The sequence below is a fragment of the Nicotiana sylvestris genome, chromosome 12, assembly GCF_000393655.2.
Source record: "Nicotiana sylvestris chromosome 12, ASM39365v2, whole genome shotgun sequence".
NCBI lineage: Eukaryota > Viridiplantae > Streptophyta > Magnoliopsida > Solanales > Solanaceae > Nicotiana > Nicotiana sylvestris.
In genome coordinates this window covers 167,593,681-167,616,566 of record NC_091068.1, presented here as the reverse complement: position 1 = coordinate 167,616,566, position 22,886 = coordinate 167,593,681, and the positions used below count along the sequence as shown (strand labels likewise).

The following is a 22,886-nucleotide window of genomic DNA, read 5'->3' as shown; positions in this document are numbered from 1 at the left end:
TTCTCGTGTAAGATTCTTCTATGCGGGTTTTTTCCGGGGAACCATGGCTCAATACCTCGGAATGATGGCAGAGGTGCTCGGTCATCCATATCTGTAGGAGCAAGTTACAACCTTCGAAGAAATTTCCCCCAGCTTTACAAGTTGTGAGAGCTCGAAAGATGTCAGATACCACCATTGGCGCGAGAGTGCTGCCACTTTGCGTGAGTAAAGTGCTGGCGACCCCAGATATCTTCAAATCAATGTTTCCATCTTTTCTCGGAAATACCAGAAGACCCAGAAACGTTATCATGAACGCCACCCGTCTGTGCTCGTCCCACTTCTGACGAACTCCTTTGCTGCACAGTTTGTTGATTGGATTATTGAATCCCCCCTCGTGACCGTATCTATCATATATGAAGCATGGAGTACAGAATCCGGCTGCTAGATCCGGGTTGTGGACCGTTCTAGGTATTTTCAATGAATCCAGGAACCGATGTACCGTGACGACTCTTGGGGCGACCAAGTATTTTTCCCTCAACGGGAGTTCAGTATTCCCGATGTATCCGGCCATTTCTTCCAAAGTTGGGGTGAGCTCAAAATCAGAGAAATGGAAAACATTGTGCGCCGGGTCCCAATAGGTAACCAAAGCTCTTATGATATCTCCCCGAGGCTGGACTTCCAACAGACCCACAAGACCTTTCAAATATTTCTTAACCTCATTTTGTCCTTCAACACCTAGATCATTCCACCATAGCCGTAACTTGACAGGGATTTTGGTCATTATTGAAAAATGTTCATTTTGCATCGTGCTCATCCTGCACATTTATTAAGGTGATTTTAACAAAATTGACTGACTCAAAAAATATATATTTTTTTAGAGAGGATCAAGCTTTGCCCACGGCCTTTAAACACTTCGGAGACAAAGATTTTAAGGTTGTGCGGGTCTAAAAAAAACGCTAAACAAGACCCAAAGGTGGCTTGTTTATGCAAAGTCAGCCTTTCGGCGTCCCTTTCGGGAACATTTGGCTATTTATGATAAAACAATGTCACCTGACTTATTTACGACTCTATTAAAAATTTGACACATCTTTTATTTGTTTATTTACTGATTTTTGGCTATTTAGAAAAATGGGGTTGAACCCGACGAGGGTTGCCTACGTATCTCACATCCGGTGAGAATCAAACCGGCGTAGTTCGGGCATATCATGAATAGAGAAAACCTAGAAATCAAGAATAAGTATTATTATTTTGAAAAAAGATAAAGGCTCAAGAAAAAATATTTTTTATTTTTTTTTTTTTTGTGCAATATTTGGATCATTAGTCTGAATTTATAAAAGGGGTACTACAAAAGAAACAACACACTTTTTTGAATTATGGATTTTCCATTTTTTTTTACTTTTAAAATAAACACTTTTTCTTTTTTTTTTTTTATTTTGAAAGTGATAAAAGAAATTTTATTTTTTTTATTTTTTTTTAATAACTCTCAATAAAAGACAGTTTTTTTTTTTAGAAAAAAAAAAAAAAATTCCGGCGAGGTTTTGACACTACTTGGACATTGGTTTTATTCTCCAAAAATAAGTAATTATCTCCCCTACGCTGCTATTTTCCCCTTTTTAGGAACCGGTCGACATGCGGAACCGAAGCAAATAAATGCACAACACAAATAGGATGCACCAGGGGGTCTTTTTCGTTTCAGGCTGCCTGTCCTAGACGGACCCAACCCCTGTGTTGAGTCCCCTAAGTCAAATGCAACATGATGCAGATAAGCGTTCCTACTAGGGATCCGGCATGAAGTCAAGTTATTCTAGGTTCGTAACCTGGGTATTTGTTCTAGACTGTGCACCCGAGCGGACAACTCGAGTCGAGGAGGGGGCTACGTACCGGGGACCCGCGAGATCGTCCGGCTTTGTAACTTGTCCGTCCTCTTTCTTATTTTAGGTATTGACATTAACAGAATAGGGAGTCCCGACCAGCGAGCTTCTCCCCGGAAGTAAGAAGAGAAAGGTTTCGGCACAGTTTATATACAGTTCAGATAATATCAAAGCGGTAAAAGACAACATTTAGCACGTTACGCAAAAAACATGTAATAAAAATCAGATAATAAAGCCAAATATAACAATTATTCTAAGCTCGAATTCTTGAACCCTGAACCAGTGGTTCTGGGTGTACAATTCCCCAGCAGAGTCGCCAGAGCTGTCACACCTCCTTTTTGCGCGCCCGGCCCCGAAGGGTTAAATGCGCGAGGGAGTTTTTCCAATTTAAGTGACAATATTCGAAATGGGATTATTTATTTAATTCAGAGTCGCCACTTGGGAAAGGTTTGGCTTTTGGTGTCCCAAGTCACCGGTTTATCTTGAATCCCAAATCGAGGAAATTTTCGACTTTTCCAAATGAAGTCTGCGAACCAGAAATTCTAAGTAAGGAATTCTGTTGACCCGAGGGAAGGTGTTAGGCACCCTCGAATCCCGTGGTTCTAGCACGGTCGCTTAAATTGTTATAATGGCTAAATATCTGATTTAAATACATGTTATGACTTACGTGCTTTTATTAAGTTTAAACCGCTTTTATTATTATCACTTATTTTTATAGAATTGCAACGTCGTGAAAATGCATCTCGAACCACGTCACAATCAATGCACCCGTGATCGTCGACACATTTGGACTTCGTTGAGATTCGGATTTGGGTCACATCAATGTGCACCCGAATTTAAGAATGTGATTTAATTAAGCCGCGCCTACAGAGTCTAACGCGTTATTATCTTTGTATAAGGCCATGAAATTTATTAAATGGCCTATCTTGAATTCTAAATAATTATCATGATTATTTATTGAGAGCCCCGCAATTTTGCATCTTTATTTGGCGAGGCTCATCTCTATTTTAGAAAAGGATATCCTAAAATAGCTACATTTCTAACGCATTTGTCTCTAAAACTAGAAGAAAAGGTACATGCTGATTCAATTATAGGCTTTTGTCTAATCCGGATTTTTGTCAGTTTCTGATTAACTACTTATAAAGTAAAAAACGTCATGCCTCGCGAGGATGTTTCAGTCGAACAAAAAAACTACATATGAGATTGATGAAATGCAATACCTAATCCGAATATTTCTTGAATTGAACTTAACTGAACTTATTTGGACTAGATTAAAGGATAACTGGCAAAGTAAAATACTTTAGTTTGGCAAGGAATCCTGTACGAGCTAAACGAAATACAACACTTAATCCGAACACTTCTCGAGTTGAACTCAACTAAGCTTATGTGGACTAGTCTTAACTAAACAAAACTAGTGAGACCAGAACAGTATTGTATAAGGTCGAAATATACATGCCCATAAACAACTAAAGAGTTAAAATACAACAGGGCAAACTCAGTCAAATATCAATACATACTTTCAAACTGCTGGATTATAAACTAATCAATTTTCACAAGCCTGTTAATGTACTATGAATATTACAGCAAATGCTTGAACTTCTTCAACCTTTTCCATTTCATGCTTTCAAACTGTTTCAATTACATCAATATGGGGCTTGAAATGTGTACCTGAAAATGCTGAATGTGCAAAGGAGAAGAAGAAGAAGATGTGGAAATCAGCAGCAAAAGAAACAGGACTAGCAATAGCAGCAGGACAGGGCAGCAGCAAAACAAAACGAACAGCAGAAAAGGCTCAAGTGCAGAAATGCAACTATGGCCAATAGAAAGAAATAGCCAAACGAGAGCACAACCCAGTGGAATAGAATCAAGAACTCCAAGCAGACCAAACCAGTAGTGAACCAATGGAAAACACTTGACTAAATAGACACAGCTGGAACTTCAAACAATCAGAATTGATTTCAACGAATTAAACAACTGAAAAACCCAAATAACAAATAGGAAGAAACAATTTCTGATTGTAGATTGTATAATTTCTGTATCTCTTTGTATGTCTTTCAAGCTTTCTCTTTTTAACACTCCTCACAGTGTGTTCCCCTTTCCTTTATTTTCTGATCTCCTCCCTCCCTTTGTGTCTGTTCATGTATCCCCTTATAAGCCTCCACACTCCTCCTTTTAAACAGCCTCTTTTTGAATATAACAATACCCCTCCCATGTGCCTTTTACATTTTCAGATTCCAATTAGTTATTTAAGTATTAATCCCCATCAACATTCCCTGGCAGACTTAACTTTTAAAAGGTTTAATACTTTTTAAACTTAAAGCAAGCATGGGCAGTAGAATATATCTGACAGCATATGCTGTTAAACCATTTTAAAATTGAAAGCCCTTTATGCAGGAAAAAACAGGCTGTGCACAATGCACATGCTGTGCACAAGTGCACATGCCATCAACTCAGATTTCAATTACAGATGAAGCCTTAGGTTTCTGAAATCATATTAACAACTATAAGTAACTGAACTTGGTTCTTAATTGATTCAGGCAAATGTTCAACAGAAGCGAATCGATTTATTTTGTTCAGGCAGTTGAAACTAATTGACGACTCATGTCGACTCGACTATATTAGCATTAACATACACAATCGTAGCCAAAAATCAGACATTCAAAGTATAGGGCACATGACTTGAATTGTACTGGCTAAACAAAGTGGTGCTCGAGGAGTCAATTGATCAGTTCAAATTTTGAGAATCAGCTAATTGCACACTACTTATATCAGGGCAAATAGAAAGACTCATTCAAACAAGCAGAGGTTTAGGCAAAGTGGACGGGGCACAGTTGACAAAATTAAAAACAAATATGAACAGACTTTTAAAAACAAATCACACGGACTAAAACAAAAATAAAGAAAAAGAAAACAAGACTCACCTCAAATCTTTGAAAAATCAAAACCTTGACTCGGATTTGGACAGACCTTTCTTAAGGCTGAATGGATTTTAATCGAAGTGTTTCTCAGATGAGAAACACTTTGATTAAAGTCCATTAGACCTTAATCTCTTCGGTTGAAACGGTATGAACCAGTGACGAAGAACTACAAACATTTCCAAAACTCAGATCCGGGATTCAGGCTTCCCTGGTCAGATTCGGACCAAACCAAGTATGGTTTGGTCACGAGGGGGGTCTGGGGAGTGTCTGGTGTGAAGCTAGGGTTGGTTGGTGTAGATCGAGTTTTGACTCGAATCTTCAAATGAAGATTCGAGGACCTGGAGGGTGATTCGAACTAAACGGTTAACAGGTCTATGTTCAGGGTGGTGAGGGGGTTCTATGGTGTTCAGGGCAAGGTCACCGGCGTTCATGCCGCCGGTTTTTCATGGTGAGGAGTACAGGGGCGGCTCTAGGGTTTCGGGGGTTTGGGTGAAGACGATGAGGCTGGGGTATTGGATAGGGGGGGTAGGGTAAGGATTTGGGCTTATATAGTTAGTGGGTGGGTTGATCTCAACCGTTAGATCAATCTAGATCTACGGTTTGGATCTGATGGTCTTAAGTGAAACGGTGTCGTTTCAAGTGTTGAGGGTTTGGGTTTGGTCCGGGTGTAAACGGGTCGGGTTTGTTGATGGGTTACGGGGGATTGATCTTGGCCGTTGATCACTCTGAGATCAACGGCCCAGATCAGGCACGATCCAAACGACGTCGTTTGGACACCCTGGGCACTAAGTGGTCTGGACCGGGCAGGCCTGGGTTTTGGGCATTGTTTGTTTGGGCCAATTTTATTAAATTGGCCCAATCCGGAAAAAGAAGGGGTCCTTTCTCTTTTTTTTTTTTTTATTTCTTTTTCTTATTTATTTTAAAACTAAACAAAAAAAAAATTGAATTAAAATTAAATGCATATTCAATACAATTATTTGCACACACACTAAAATATTTCAAAACAAGTAAAATTAAACAAAACAAAATCACGGACAAAGGTGTCTGTTTATGCTTTTCTATTTACAAACTTAGTTATCTTTCTGATTTACAGCTATAACCAATCCTATTAACTTCCTAACACAATTGCATTTGACCAACTTTTGCAAACTTGAATTCAAACTGGACATTACAGCAATATTATACTGAATTCAGAACTAACAACATATTACTGCAATTATCAAAACAATTCAGACTGGACTTAATACTGAACTAGAATCAAACACACACAGGATCATTGTCAATACTGACAATGTCCTGAAACTTTAATGTTCAGACAATAACATATACAACATACATTTGAATTCACTGATTCACAGACAATCATGACTTAATTGACGAGCATTAATCAATTGACTATTTACAATATTTGTCAATAATTAGTCTAAAATAATAGAAGCAGACTTGTTTTAGTCAACATTTTCAGAAATGAAAAAATTCGTAATATAATTAATCGACGAACTTAATCAAGTCGATTACACACATTGTAAATAACCACAACCAACAGAAACAATTTACATTCGGATCAAATAGACAGAAATGACAGAATTGATGAAAAATTAACAAGCTATTAATACGGACAACAATACACGTAGAATACACAAAAATAAATAGAAAAATACCTCTGAACTTTAATTAAATTCTGACTCGAACTCAACTTGGATTTCGGATTTTTTTGTTTGAAATCAAACTGACCTTAGTCGAAGTATTTTCCACTGAAAATACTTCGACTAAGGTCGATTAAACCTCAATCTTCATCATAATCTGAACCGAATCCGGAAGTTTGGTATTTTTTAGGGTTCTTAAAAACTCGATTTGGGATTTAACCATTTCTGGTCAGATTCGAGAAGAACCAAAGATATTCTAGGCACGAGGGAGGCCAGGAGGGTAACTGGTGTGAGTTTGAAACAGATCTGGGTAAATTTTTGTTTGGTCCGAATCTTCAAAAGAAGATTCGAGAAGTTCCGAACGGATTCGAACCTAACAACCAACAGATCCATACTTAGGATGACTAGGGGAAGCCATGGTGTTAATTTGGGGCTGATTGGTTTAGATCAAGTTTTCAAGCCAACCTTCGATTTAAGATTCGAAGAGTTGTGGCCTGATTCGAAGGAAACTAAGGTTGGATTCGTGTAGGGGAGGTTCAGGAGGTCCTAGGGTGTTAAGTTGGTGACCGGCGGCGTTGATGCCGCCGGGTTTCAGGCGAAGGGGAATAGGGGCGGCTAGGGTTAGGGGTCTGTTTGGAACGATGATGAACAGGAGCGGAGGGGGGGGTGTTCAGTTAGGGGCTGGGTAAGGTTTGGGATTTATATAGGGGTAGGGTGGATTAGTATCGTCCGTTGGATCAATTAGAATGGAGGGCTAGGATCTATTCACTTAACCAAACGATGTCGTTTGGTTTAAGTTGGGGGACGGGTTGAACCGGGTCAATGGATCGGGTAAGGGTCTTGGGTTCGGGTGATGAGATCTTGGCCGTTGGTTGGATTTAATCCAACGGCCCTTGATGAGAGATGACCAAACGACGTCGTTTGGTTCTGGCTTTGAATTGGACCGGACAGGGGCTGTTGGGATTGGGCTTGTGAAGGGAATTAATTGATTTGGGCCTGGATTTTAATCCAGGTCCAATCTTTTACTAGTATGTTTTTTTTTATTATTATTTTTTTTCAATTAATTCATTTTCTAATTTAAAAAAAAAATTATAAAACCATTTTAACTTCACAAAAAATATATTAATTACTCTATAACCATTATTTAACACATAGACAAAAACATCAATCACACAGTGAAACATTTAAAATAGAACCAATGCGTATTTTTTGCGATTTTATTTAAATTATCTCTTAAATGCACAATTAAATCCTATATGCATGCAATATGTATTTTACTTTATTTTTTGATTTATTTTGACAAAAATAAACATTTACGGACATAACACAAACATTTAACACCACGCCAAATTCAAAAATTACACAGTAAAAGAAATTTATTTTATTTTTTGATTTATTTTGGAGTAGTTTTTCGTAAGGCAAAAATTACGTGCTCACAATAGGCGTTAGGTTTTATTTTTTTTATGAAGAAGATGATGGTTGTCTTGTGTATTCACCATCATAAACGGTTGCTCCCTCTCGGTAGGGTCCTGTTGGGTTAAGTCTTCATGAAGAAGATGATAGAAAATCGTCGAGGGGGTCCCTTTTTTTTGTTCTCTGTGGCTGATTAGAAGAAGAAAGGGTGTGGTCTTTTTATGGGTTAGGTCTAGATTATTATGTGGGTTTAAGGATATTGGGCTCGGGTAATGGGCTAGAAACTTGGGCCTTTATGACTAGATTTGCTTAAAATTAGCCTACTTAACTAAAATCTATCCAGCCAACATCAAGTCTTGCCTATTAAATAAAAAACTAAAGATAGAAATATTACCAAAAATATTAATTGGCCCTACTTAAGTAAAAAAATAATTATTAAAATAAAACTAACCGTTAAAATAAATTATTTTTGGTATTTTCAAATGTCATATTAAAATAAAAATAAGGTATTGTTTTTGTATTTTTTTTTAGTTTTACGAAAGATATATAAACTAAAAGCAACAAAAAAGATAAATTATTTTTATAATTTTTATTTTTGTGATAAAATAAAGTAAAAGAGTCAAAACTAATTGAAATAGCGATATCAGGCCTAAACTAAATATTTAAGCTAAAAATGTAAAATCTTGTGGAGGGTCAAAAAGTACATGTCTATAGTAATAATGGTATCTATCCAAAATTATATTTATAAAATTTTTACTAAAATACTCTACTTAAAAGAAAATACCACACTAGCATAATATCTAACGATATTAAGGTTGTAAACTTATCGGGTCTCATAATAATAATGTCTTAAACCCTCTATAACCTCCTAATAGACATAATCCCTTCGAACTCATATAGATTACTACGAGTCATCCTAATATTAAAATACGGGATGTAACAGAGAATTGAGACAGTCAGATTGATTACTCTGAGAGTGTGAGTACATGAGGCTTTCATTGTGTTGCATCACATGTGATATGCACATTGGCACGTAGATATAGAGATGTAATATTCCTCATATCAGTCATACTTGGCATATTTTATCTGTATTGAGCTTAACTGTTAAACCTGGAAGCATGTCTATATTCTTGTATTGTGTACCAACAGATTATGAGTTTCTCTGAGATACTATTGTCATACTTTCTGTCATTTTCGTACTGTTAAACTCTGTATCTTGATTGTATTGGTTGAGCTCGATTGTCATTGCTTTCAGCTCAAAGGTTAGTCTTGTTACTTGCTGAGTTAGTTGAACCCATACTACACTCTGCACTTTGTGTGCAGATCCAGGTACTTCTGGCCACGGAGGTTGGTAGTGTTGGAGCTTATTCAGTTCGGAGACTATCGAGGTAGCTACCTTGGCGTCCGCAGACCTTGACTCTCCTCCTTTACCTCTTAGTTTTGTTTATATTGTTCTACCTTCCTAGATAGTGTTTCAATTGTCAGACCATGTTATTGTATAGATGCTCATGTACTCAGTGACACCCGAATTTTGAGAAATTCTGTATTGAGTTGCGGTGTTTTCATCTAATTATTATGAGATTTTATTTATTTAAACCTATTTTAGTATGTTTTGAATTAAAGATGCATGTATTTGTGAGTAGTCGGCTTATGTGATTTTGGGTCGTGACAACAGTGTTGTAGTAGAGTATGCACCTCTGTAGAGAATATTCGTAAGAGGCATTTGAACAAATAATGCGCGTATAGAATTTTCAAAGGACGTGAAGAAAGACAGAAAAAAAGTATCGTGCATCAAAAAATCAAAATGGTGCATTTGTAACTGAGAAGAAAAAGAACAAAAAAGGCACAATCCGTAGAGAATTTCATAAGTGAAATAAAGATTTCTGAATCAGTAATCTCTATGACAAAGAGAATCAAACATTTACTTACTCACTAAGTTGTATTGCAGCAGGAGGAACAAAATATAGGCAAAAGACTACATAGAATATGATTTACAACTACTAAATAAAGGAGCTCACAGTGTGCCTGTTGGCCAAGGTTTTCTGTGGGCTCAATCCAGTGGTTGCCTTGACGCCTTGAGGCTTGAAGTTTCAAAGAACAACGTCACTTTTAAAATTAAGAAAAGAATGAAAAGTTGAACGAGGAAAACAATATATATATATATATTATGGACAGGGACGGCCCAACGAATTTTGTGGCTTAAAGACAAACTTTATGAGGGACCTTAACTTTTTAATTTTTTTTAATTATTTATTTGAAGTCTATTTTTTTAGCTTTTCTTAGATACAAAGTTATTAATAATTTTCTTTTAATCAATAACCCCTAATAAGTATTTCTCAATTGACAATATAGCTAATCCATTTAACGTTTCTTGTGACACTGTTGTTCTTAGGTAAGATTTTATCAATTTTAATTTTGAAAACTTCTTTCCGTTGAAGCAACAGTAACATGAATTATGAACTATTCCATAAGCAATTTAGGCATTTTGGAAAAAAATTAAATCTTTTTAGTTGATTAAGTGTATCAATTAAACTATTATCTTCTAATTGTACTATTTTTTAATACTTTTGATTCAAAAAATAAATCTAGACCATTGATATCGAATTGTTTATTATGCTTTAAGGAACATTCAAGATTTAGGCAATATATTTTTCAAATTTCCAACATCTAGTGATCTTAATTTTTACTGCCAAATAGAAAACCAAAAATATTTTCATATGTTTCAAATTGTTCAATTCTATTTTGAAATGAAAAAATAGTCTTGTCTATTATGTATAAACTAATAAAAGTAATCAACTCTAAAAGACTCTTCGAAAGATTTAGAGATTTCGTATCAACATTCGCATCAAATTGTGACTTGCTATATATGCACGTTTCTTACGAAATTCGGGTTCGATATTTATTTCAAGTGCAATTTCCTTAGTAGAAATCATAGTTGATGTAAATCTTTCTTCTCTATATTTATTTAAGAAAGAAATCAAAGTTTTTCACTTTACATAACTTTTTTTTAAACTTATATATAATCTATTAGATGTAACATAAAAAATAGGTGCCCCATAAATATATGGCCTTAAACGGTTGTTTTACTTACTTTATGGAAGGGCCGCCCATGGTTATGGAACAGTGCAGTACAGGTGTTTCTATGGAAAGATAGAGGTACCAATTTATCCCTGTATGGATTCGTAGTTTCAAAATTGTCGTGTTCCTCCCAGGTTTAAAACACATTTTAAGTTGCTTTTCGCACGATTCTTTGGTGCAGTGTTCGTCTACTCCAACTCTCACTTATATATATAGTAGTAATTTGACAATATTTAGCAATGAAATAAATAGTATTAAGACAAGAAAATAACTGTTGGATGAAGAACCTGACCAGTACTTAATTGAATTCAAGCAAACTTCTTCTTTTCCAGTTTTTCAAGAAACATGTAAATTTTGTTCTTCCCTAATAGTTTTAACTTTTAAGTGAGATTAACCAAAGCTTCTTTTTTTTTTTTCAAAAAGAAGAAGATTAACTAAAGCTAAGGAAAGAAAATATACAAAACTGAAGTAGATAAATGGTATAAGTAGTAAACAAACTTTTTTTATAGAAAAAAGAAGACACATTAAATTGTACAATCGATACTAATTTTAATACGACAAACCAAACGTTCAACAAGAAATAACATTTACATTGTAATCCATGCATTATTAATCCCTATGTAACTAATACCTACATAACTAATCCCTACATAACTAATACCTACATAATTAATCCCTACATAACTAATACACGCATAACTAATTCAAGCATAACTAATTCAAGCATAACTAATCCATGTATAACTATTCCCTGCATAACTTATGTTCGAACCAAACGATCCCAAAGGTTTAGAACTGTGCTCCATCAATGCAATTTTTTAAGAAATATGCTCCATCGGTGTCTTACTTGTAGTGTCAATAAAAAGGACAAATAAAAAAAAGAAAAATATAAGGTAAAATCTCTTCCTTATAAAACTGTATTTTTCTGGAGAGAATGCAGTATTCAATGCTCTTTTACTGAGTACAATCAAGATATGCGACTAGGCGACTATACTCCAGCTTCTTTTACTTAACGTATATTACTTATCAAAGCAATTAACTAGTATCAAGCATTAACAATTTTCTTTAATTTATAAAAGTACTTCATGAAAATTTAATCATTCTCCACAAAAAAAAAAAGATAAAACAATTAGATATTTACACTATGCATGTCAACAGCTACTTCACCAGAGCATATCTCAAAATAGAAACAAATACATTGTCCTTAAGAAAACATAGTGAGTGTCAAGCTTCTATCCAGAGGCGGTTTCGGCGAACCAAATAGTTTTGACCAAAATCCTGTATTTGTGTTAAGAACTCACAGAATATGTATAAATTGTTTATCCACACTCCAGTAAACCGCTTTTTTCGAATTCAGAACCTATAAACTCAAGATTCTGGATCTGCAACTTCTTCTGCCCACATACATACATTACCTTTGCCTGTGGCACCAGCAAGTGTTCCAACCATATAAGGATGAGCAGCCAAACAGTATGGAACAGTAGGCATATCATCACTTTGCAAAGTACACACAACCTTCTTCTCAACCGTAGAGATGATATCGACTCCATTTTTGTCATCATCAATCTTCTTTTCAACGTTATCAATATTGTCATCAATCACCTCTAATTTTTTGAGCTTTCTTTTTCTTTTATGCTTCTGCTTTTCCTCAATCTTGCCAATGTACTCATATGAGTCATCCCAGCCCCAGATTGCTCTGTTCCAAAAGTGGATTAGATATTTTACAAGAAAATGGCTCTTTAAAAATGTAACACAGTTTTCTTGTGAACTTGAAAAGATTTTATGTCATACCTTAATGTGGAAATATATTCACCACTTAGGTTGTTGTGGGGTATCAGGAACTACTCCTCATAGTTTTCTCCTCCAAATAGACCAATAGTATTTTCCAAGCTGTGTTAAACATGAAATTACCAACATAACTACTGATCGAGGAGATACCAAACAGTTGATAGAATCAAAACAAACGGTCAAGTTTCTCAAGAAAAGTAAGCAAAAGAACAAACTGATAAGAGTGGTTTGATGCTTTTACTATGAAGACCTTTCCTCTTAAAATTTCCTACAAAAACATCTTCACCAGAATATACCTTCTAAAAACATTAACAATATTCTTTTGAAGCATTGCACTATCAAATATTTGTTTTGAAAGTACTTCTAGGATTAGAAGTAATTTTGAAATCTAAATTCACTGAATTATCTAATTTCATATGACATACTAGTGAAGTAGAACATTCGATTTTTATTTCCTAAATAAGCAGCTTTTATTCCCTCTTTTCTGTCAAAATTCTTAAAGCATTTCCTGTATGTAGGAAATTAGGAATCAAAGGGGCTTCACTAGTAGCACAAACCTTGTTGTTGCAAGAAAACTCCAAAAAGGTAGGTACGCGGAATGAATTGGACCGCCATGTCCAATAGTTAATGACTTTAGTTGATCTCTCCTAATACTCCTCAAGTCCACACAGAGAAAGTCCTATCTACCGAGCTTGTAATTACAATATTAGGATCATCTGGCTTGCAATGTATCGTATCGATTCTCTCTTCGTGCAATCCCCATTTTAGTGATAATAGTGTGCTAGCTCATACATCAAATATTTTTAACACTCCAACTTCGTCGCCAAAATATAAACAGTTTACGTCCTCTACTCGATGACATATGGAATATATTGCATAAGTATCCTGATATACATCTTTGAAAGCCTCCTTTTCAACATCCAGCAACGTAATACGTTGATCATAACTTGAAGTAAATAGCTGCACGTACATATACAAGAAAAGTTGTTGGATGTCAAACTAATTAACTACTATGATCAATAACCACACTACAGACATGAAGATGATGTTATATATTGAAAATTGAAATAGCTCATATGCTGTACATGAATAGCTTTTCATTTTCATTGTCAGTTCTCACATATTTTGGGTTTTAGTTAGATTAGAAATTACAATAGTCATCATAACTTTTTAAAGTCCTAAAAGAAAGAAATTTGAAGAGGAAAAGTTATATCAAACTTTAAAGGCTTTATGCCAAGCACTACTATGAAATTATTAGTCACATAAAAAAACAGGAATTAGCTAGGAAATTTATCACTAATCTATCACTAAATAGCTTGTAGCTAATAAGATTTTTTGATCATCCGTCACTAAATAAGATTAGCGCCCGATTCTTTAGTTTAGCAACCGAATTTGTATGTCGCTAATTCCTTTTCTTTTTTTTTTGTACTTTCAACTTCACTATTTTGATCAGCCGGCTAAGATATGCAGCAACAATTCAACTTCCTACAAGGCGACTGCTTATGTAAATAATACAGATAGTCCCCACATATATTCATTTCTTACAGACGCAGTACAATTCTTTTTCTTTCTTTTGCGTACTTACAAAAACACTATAAAGCTAAAGCTTGTTCGCACCAATTACTAGTTAGCAGAGAAATCTAAAGATTAATATAATCTGACAGACAATAGTATGAATCTTAATTAAGTACTCATAAAAATAGAAAAGCAAAACAGAGTTATCACCTTCAACATGGAGAATGGCTCAATTGAAATTCCAGATATTTTGGAATGGTGAGGTTGAAACCGATAAATTCCAATGTCCCCGTTCTCCTCTTCAAAATCCATGTTCCATAGCCCAAAATAGCCAAGCTCATCGCCTACAACAATTACTTTCATATTCGCTGCGGGAAGAAACTTCACAGCTGAAATGGCACCTTTCACTACTTGTGTTCTGCCATTGGGGTTCAACTCTAACCTTTCCAGATCAACTTGCCAATCAGTAAGTGTTGTATACTTGTATCCAATAAGGGATCATTTCTTCTCAAACTTCTTATTGTTTTAACCATACCATCGCACGAAAACTCCTCACAAGTAGCGGACTGTTTCGACAATTTCCTTGCGTCAATTTTATCAATGAGGCCATCACTCAATTCTGGTGGAATTCCTTGACTTCTACGAGATATGCGACTTGTCGTTTCAACCTTATCTCTACAATCGAATTCATCATACACGTAAAATTAATCAGAACTGGAAAATGATATGCATGTCTATCTTCTGGTTCGGGGTACTGAATAATTAAGAGTTTAATAGTACAACAATGCAAGAGATGTTGGGAATAAACCCCTTACCAAAATAATATTCACGGTAATAAAGCGGAATAATAATGTAGCACCGAGATACGGTAATTAACAAGAATAAAAGAGTAACAATGACACCAAGATTTTTACGTGGAAAACCCTTCTGAATAAGGGAAAAAAACCACGACCCCGAGAGGAGCAACTGATATCACTATAGTAAGGAATTTTACACTTTGTAGGTCGGAGGTAAATACTCCAAAGACCACTACAACACTCAAAAGAAATAACCCTCTTTTGATATTCCCACCTCACTACAATATCGCTCACTCTCTATTTTCCTCACAGACTATTTTCTTATACCTTGTCTGTGAAACCTCACTCTTTCTTTCTCTCTTTGTTGGTGTGAAGAAATGAGAGTTGAAGCTCTCCTTTTATAGCCAAAGCTTCACCCTCTAAAGCCTACAATATTTGACAATTTACACACATTTTTCACAATTCAACAAAGTTGGCTACCAAACCAAAGAAATTCAACAAGGTTGGCTACCAACCAAACCAAGTCAACAAGGTTGGCTACCAAACCAAAGAAAACTCTTATTAGGCACATGCCTAATACTTCTTCAATGAGATGGACATCATCAATCTCCCCCTCCAGTCTCATTCATCCAGAGGAGGTAGCACTGTCTTCTAGTTTGAATGCATGCCGACAAGTTCTTTGCATAGCTCGAACTTGTTCCTTGGTACCACCTTGGTCAGCATATCTGCGGGATTCTCATTTGTAGAAATCTTCAAGACTTTTAGAGATTCATCATCTACCATTTCTCGAATCCAATGATATCTCACATCAATGTGTTTGGTCCTTGCATGGTACATAGAGTTCTTGCTAAGGTCTATTGCACTTTGACTGTCACAATAGACGACATACTCCTTCTGATGCAATCCAAGCTCTTGAAGGAATCGCTTGAGCCATATCATCTCCTTGCCAGTTTCTGTAGCAGCAATGTACTCTGCTTCAGTTGTTGAAAGTGCAACGCACTTTTGCAACTTAGACTGCCATGATATAGCTCCCCCTGAAAATGTAAACAAATATCCAGTACTGGATTTTCTGTTGTCAATGTCACCTGCCATATCAGCATCTGTATAGCCCTTCAAGATTGGATCAGATCCTCCAAAGCACAAACAATCTCCCGTGGTACCTCTCAGGTACCTGAGTATCCACTTGACTGCTTCCCAATGTTCCTTTCCAGGATTTTCAAGAAACCTGCTGACAACACCAACTGCGTGAGCAATATCAGGTCTAGTACATACCATTGCATACATCAAGCTTCCGACTGCTGAAGAATAAGGAACTTTAGCCATGTTCCCTTTCTCTTCCACTGTTGTAGGACACATCTTTTTACTCAACTTTAGATGACCAGCAAGAGGTGTGCTGACTGGCTTAGCATTCTTCATGTTGAAGCGTTCTAGTACACGTTCAATGTACTTCTCCTGAGATAGCCACAACTTTCTACTTGTTCTCTCTCGAACTATCTTCATCCCTAGAATTTGTTGTGCTGGGCCCAAGTCCTTCATATCAAATGACTTGGACAGATCTCCTTTCAACTTTGCTATCAACCCCTTGTCTTTTCCTACAATTAGCATGTCATCCACATACAACAACAATATAATAAAGTTATTCTCAGAAAATCTTTTGAAGTATACACATGGATCAGAATAGGTCTTTAGGTATGTTTGACTTTTCATGAATGAATCAAACTTCATGTACCACTGCCTTGGTGCCTGCTTCAATCCATAAAGACTCTTATTCAATTTGCACACCATGTGTTTCTTTCCAGCTACTTCAAATCCTTCTGGTTGCTCCATATAAATCTCCTCTTCCAAATCTCCATGAAGAAATGCAGTTTTCACATCCAACTGCTCCACTTCAAGATCTAGGCTAGCTGCTAAGCTCAAAATTGTTCGAATAGAAGTCATTTTAACAACGGGGGAGAAAATTTCGTCAAAATCAATACCTTTCTTCTGTTCGAAGCCTTTAACCACCAATCGAGCTTTGTATCTGACCAGCTTGCCATCTCCATCTTTCTTGAGTTTAAAGACCCATTTGCATTTGAGTGGTCTTTTACCCTTTGGAAGTTCAACCAGCTTGTATGTGCCATTTTTCTGGAGAGATTCCATCTCTTCTTGCATAGCTTTCATCCACTGGTTCTTTTCTGGATGGGACAACACCTCCTTAAGACTTTCTGGCTCCCCCTCATCACTGATGAGGACATACTCTGTGGAAGGGTACCTGCGTGACTCTACCCTTGGCCTCTCTGATCTCCTCAGAGGTTGATGTTGTTCTTCTCCCTGAGTGGGGTGCTCCACTTCCTCGACACCTTCATCAAGTTGCTCCCCCTGCTCAATAACCTCACCAGGTTGCTCCCCCTGCTCGGCAACCTCGTCGGTCGTACTTTCTGCACTTGTGGGATTGTTAGAAGTAGAAGGAATAGTAACAAAGTTAGGAATTATACCATTCTTCGCCTTTTCTGACATATCAGCAGCAGTTCTAACTTCACTTTCTCGGAAGACTACATCTCTACTTCTGATGACCTTCTTCTTTACAGGATCCCACAGTCTGTACCCGAACTCTTCATCTCCATATCCGATAAATATGCAGGGAATAGATTTATCATCCAGCTTTGTTCTCTGCTCTTTTGGTACATGTGCAAAAGCTCTGCAACCGAACACCTTCAGATGCGAGTAGGACACCTCCTTGTTGGTCCAGACTCTCTCTGGGATTTCAAACGCCAACGGAACTGATGGACTCCTATTGATCAGGTAACAGGCTGTCTGAACTGCTTCACCCCAGAATGACTTAGGCAGTTTAGCCATTCTGAGCATGCTTCTCACCTTCTCCACAATGGTGCGGTTCATCCTCTCGGCTACGCCATTGTGCTGTGGGGTTCCAGGAACTGTCTTTTCATGTCTGATCCCATGACTTGAACAATACTCTTCAAATTCCCTTGAAGTGTACTCACCTCCATTGTCACTTCGGAGACGCTTTAGCTTTCGACCCGTCTCCCTTTCTACTAGAGCATGAAACTTCTGGAAAACTTGAAACACCTGATCTTTGGTTTTCAAAATATAAACCCATAATTTTCGTGAAGCATCATCAATAAAAGTAACAAAATATTTGTTACCGCCCATTGATTCAATTTCCATTGGGCCGCAAACATCAGAATATACTAAATCAAGTATATTCAATTTTCTTTCAGACGATGTCTGAAATGAGACTCTATGCTGCTTACCAAATAAACAGTAGTCACAAGGTTTTACAGTTGTACCTTTGGCATAAGAAATGAGTGATTTCTTGGCAAGAATCTGCAATCCCTTCTCGCTCATATGACCCATTCTTTTGTGCCATAAATCTACAGAAATCTCATCTTGTGCCGCGTTCAATTCACCTTGGCATATTTCTGCATTTGTCCTGTACAACGTGCCACGAGCAACTCCCTTTGCAATCACCAATGATCCCTTAGTGAGTCTCCACTTTTGATTTGCAAAATAACTCTCGTATCCATCTCGGTCTAAAGCAATTCCCGAGATCAAGTTCATCCGCAAATCAGGTACATGCCGCACATCCTTTAGAACCAATGTGCATCCGACATTTGTCTTGATACAAATGTCACCAATCCCCGCAATCTTTGAGTAACTTGTGTTACCCATTTTCACTGTGCCGAAATCACCTGCTACATATCTGCAAAAAAGATCTCTTACCGGTGTGGCATGGTGAGATGCCGCTGTGTCAACCACCCATTCCGACTCTGGACCTGACAGGTGCATGCATTCCTCTTCCTCATTTATAAAGAGGACAACATTATCATTATTTTGCACCATGGCGGCTGTGTTGTCGTCATTCTTCTGGCCACTGGTTTCACCTTTGCCCTTCCTTGGATTTGGGCAATCTCTTTTGAAGTGACCTGGTTGATTACAGTTGTAGCAATTTCTGACTCTTGATTTGGATCGGTTCTTTGACTTCCCACGAGCTCCGGATCTACCATAGTTGTTCGAACTCCTTTGATAACTCCTGCCTCTACCTTCTGTGATGAGAGCCTGTCCTTGATTTTCAGGCTTCTTTCTCATCTTCTCATTGAGTAGAAGAGCCGATGTGACATCTTTCAACTCAATAGTAGTCTTACCGTGCAGGATGGTTGTTGCCAAATTATCGTACGAAGATGGCAACGAGTTCAATAGCAAGATGGCTTTATCTTCTTCCTCGATTTTCACTCCGAGGTTGGCAAGCTGTGTGATTAGTCCGTTAAACACATTTAAATGTGACAAAAAATTCGTACCTTCACTCATGTGTAGGGCGTATAACTGCTTCTTCAGGTACAATTTATTTGTCAGCGTTTTGGACATGTATAGGCTTTCCAACCTTGTCCAAATTCCACGTGCAGTGTCTTCATCAATGATGTTATTTACCACATCATCTGATAAGTGCAACCTGATTGCACTAGCAGCTCTTTCATCCAAGTCAGCCCAATCCTCAGCTTTCATGGTATCAGGCTTTTTGGAATCAACATCTAGAACCTTGTGTAATCCTTGTTGGATGAGCAGATCTCTCATCCTTCTTTGCCATGTTGAGAAACCGTTATCTCCATTGAATTTTGCTACCTCGTACTTTACTCCGGACATTTTTATTTTTCACCAAGTATAGTACTACCGACAGTGAATAGTATTTCAGTGAACGAGCAGAACCTGTGCTCTGATACCAGTTGTTGGGAATAAACCCCTTACCAAAATAATATTCACGGTAATAAAGCGGAATAATAATGTAGCACCGAGATACGGTAATTAACAAGAATAAAAGAGTAACAATGACACCAAGATTTTTACGTGGAAAACCCTTCTGAATAAGGGAAAAAAACCACGACCCCGAGAGGAGCAACTGATATCACTATAGTAAGGAATTTTACACTTTGTAGGTCGGAGGTAAATACTCCAAAGACCACTACAACACTCAAAAGAAATAACCCTCTTTTGATATTCCCACCTCACTACAATATCGCTCACTCTCTATTTTCCTCACAGACTATTTTCTTATACCTTGTCTGTGAAACCTCACTCTTTCTTTCTCTCTTTGTTGGTGTGAAGAAATGAGAGTTGAAGCTCTCCTTTTATAGCCAAAGCTTCACCCTCTAAAGCCTACAATATTTGACAATTTACACACATTTTTCACAATTCAACAAAGTTGGCTACCAAACCAAAGAAATTCAACAAGGTTGGCTACCAACCAAACCAAGTCAACAAGATTGGCTACCAAACCAAAGAAAACTCTTATTAGGCACATGCCTAATATTTCTTCAATGAGATGGACATCATCAAGAGATATATAGAACCTTTTGCTTCTTGCTGCTTGGAAGCTGCCCTTATCTGCCATTGCTAATGATTAAGTGAACACGAGAAAAGGTCACTCAACAAACAAAGGAGAGGAGAGATGCAGGAGTTGAAAGTAGAGGAGTAATTAACATTTCTTTAATTATCTGCCGTTGAAGATTAAAAGTTTGTAGGAGAGAAAACCAAAAGTCACTTGATTAATTGGCTGAATCTTAATCAGTTACTGTCATGCTTCCCAAAGAAGTTCACGAATGAATGAACATAAAGCAAGTCCGAACAAATTAGCTCGTTACATCTATATTAAAATCATTTTCTCCTTGTTAAAGTATACAACGGAAAACAAAAGCATCAGGCGCATTCAATTCTATTTGTCCGCAATAGCTAGTGCCATTGCGGACAGTCACATTGCCATCTCAATCCACATCCATAATTACTTTGATCTCACCTGCAAGCATCTTCTCAGCCATGCTAGCTTTCTTCTAGCAGTCTCAAAATAACTCTCCTCAACGATCTTGCTCCATAGCTTGGATTGTATCCTTCCCCAACCACCCTATTTCTAAACCTCTCTATCACTTGAAGTTCTCTCTTTTTATTTTTCAACCTCTCGAATATCTCCTTAGAGCATGATATCAGCCACCTCCTTTACCTCTAACTTAGTGGGCTGACACAATATAATAAACTCATCCAATCTGTTCAAGAACTCTGGCCTGAAGTACTGTTTCAACTCCTCAGTCACCAAGCTCGTAATACGGTTTTAACTGCTATCCTTCTCATCATAATCCAGATCAAAACCTATACGACGGCCTCCTTTCTCTATCACACTGCTTCCAACATTTGATGTCATGATGACAAGTGCATTCTTGTTGTCAGTCAATCTTCCATCTTCAACAATTTGAAGCATCATGCTGAAGACACGGGATGATCTTTCTCAATCTCATTAAAGAGCACAACAGTGACGATTCACAAACTTCAGTGTAACCAATTGGAGACAGTGTCTCTCCATAAATTCACTCATATCAAGCCGGATCAATGCTTCTTCAGAACCAAGTTAGTATGCTGCCAAAGCCTTGGCCAGTTCTCACTTCCCAAGACCATTTGGATCAGAAAAGATGAACTGGCAATAGGTCTATTGGGATTCTTGAGTCCAACACGCGCATGTTGGATGGCACGACTAATGGCTTTTACAGCTTCATCCTAGCCGATATATTACTCTGGTGTGAAGTGTTTCTTGCATTTATTGGAGGCGATCAGACTCATCCGTGAGACCTTCTTGACAGGGATGCCAGTCCATGAAGACACAATGTGCTGAATATCTGTCTCTGTAATGAACGGCCTGCATCTCCAGCCTCAGTTTCTGCCTTGCACATCTCTTTGTTTTTGTCTTCTGGAGTGAGATCTGCATCCATTTCTCTATCACGCAACTCCCCAGTCTGCCAGATGCATTGAGAGGTACGGAATTATTTAAAACTAGCAAGAAAAGCAGTTCAATGCCTTAATAAGGAAGTAGAATCTAGAGGAAACCAGACACCTTTTCAAAATCTTGACCGCGCACAGCTTCATCTAATCCTTTGTAAGCTGATGAAGCTCTTTCTCGAGCTCTCTTGCTTCCTCGCGGAGCTAGATGTTATCAAGAAAAATGGGTAATGATTCCATTAGGAAAAGAGGGCTGGGCATGGCAGATTAACAGAGTAATCTATACATGTGCATGGTGAAGTCTAACAAGGGAACCAACTTCATCAATCAAGTCAATTGCTTTATCGGGCAGAAAGCCAAGTTAAAAATGTAATCATGGTACAAATGAGAGAAATCAAGGTAGCTAGGGAAATTTTTTAAGCCTATCCAGATGTGATACAAAAGAAACTACAATACAGCCAGATTATTTAAATGAACAGAGCCAATTGATGACATACAAGTTGTCTAGCACATGTATACACATGTACTACATCATAGCTAGCACATGTATATGAGTTGTATAGTAGGTGTAATACAAGTTGTGTAACACATGTATACACATGTACTACATCATAGCTAGCACATGTATATGAGTTGTATAGTAGGTGTAATTAGGTGTATGGTAACTAATAGATTAGGTGAATTAGTATTATAAATAGGCCTTGTAATCTTCTCTTCTAGATATGAAATATAGAACTTTTTTGGTTTCTAACATGGTATCAGAGCATTGAAGTTTTTTCATCAGTTTGTTGTTGGGAATTTTTTTCCCCGTTCGAATTATTTTTGTTCAGAACAGTCTTTCGCTGCTTTGATTCTATTTCACTATTTCCGGCCATTTTTTGCCCTGACCGCTTCTTTACAGATTTTTCTACTCACTATTCCGACCAAAGTGGTACTGTCAGAATTTTTTTTCCTGACAACTTTCATTTTCCAAGATCATTGTTCCGGCACTGTTCACTGTACTATTCACTGTTCAAATATTACTATTCATTGTACTGTTCAAATATCATTGTTCACTGTTCACTACACTGTTCAAATTTCACTGCACTGTTCTTGACTATTCGATTTTGCTATTATTCGGGTGCAAGA

At 37.2% G+C, this 22,886-nt stretch overlaps 1 pseudogene; it reads right to left on the bottom strand.

Annotated features, from left to right (window-relative positions):
* Positions 1-13,479: 13,479 nt before the first annotated feature.
* Positions 13,480-22,107, bottom strand: LOC104228529 (ATP-dependent Clp protease ATP-binding subunit ClpA homolog CD4B, chloroplastic-like; annotated as a pseudogene).
* Between the last annotated feature and the right edge of the window lie 779 nt (positions 22,108-22,886).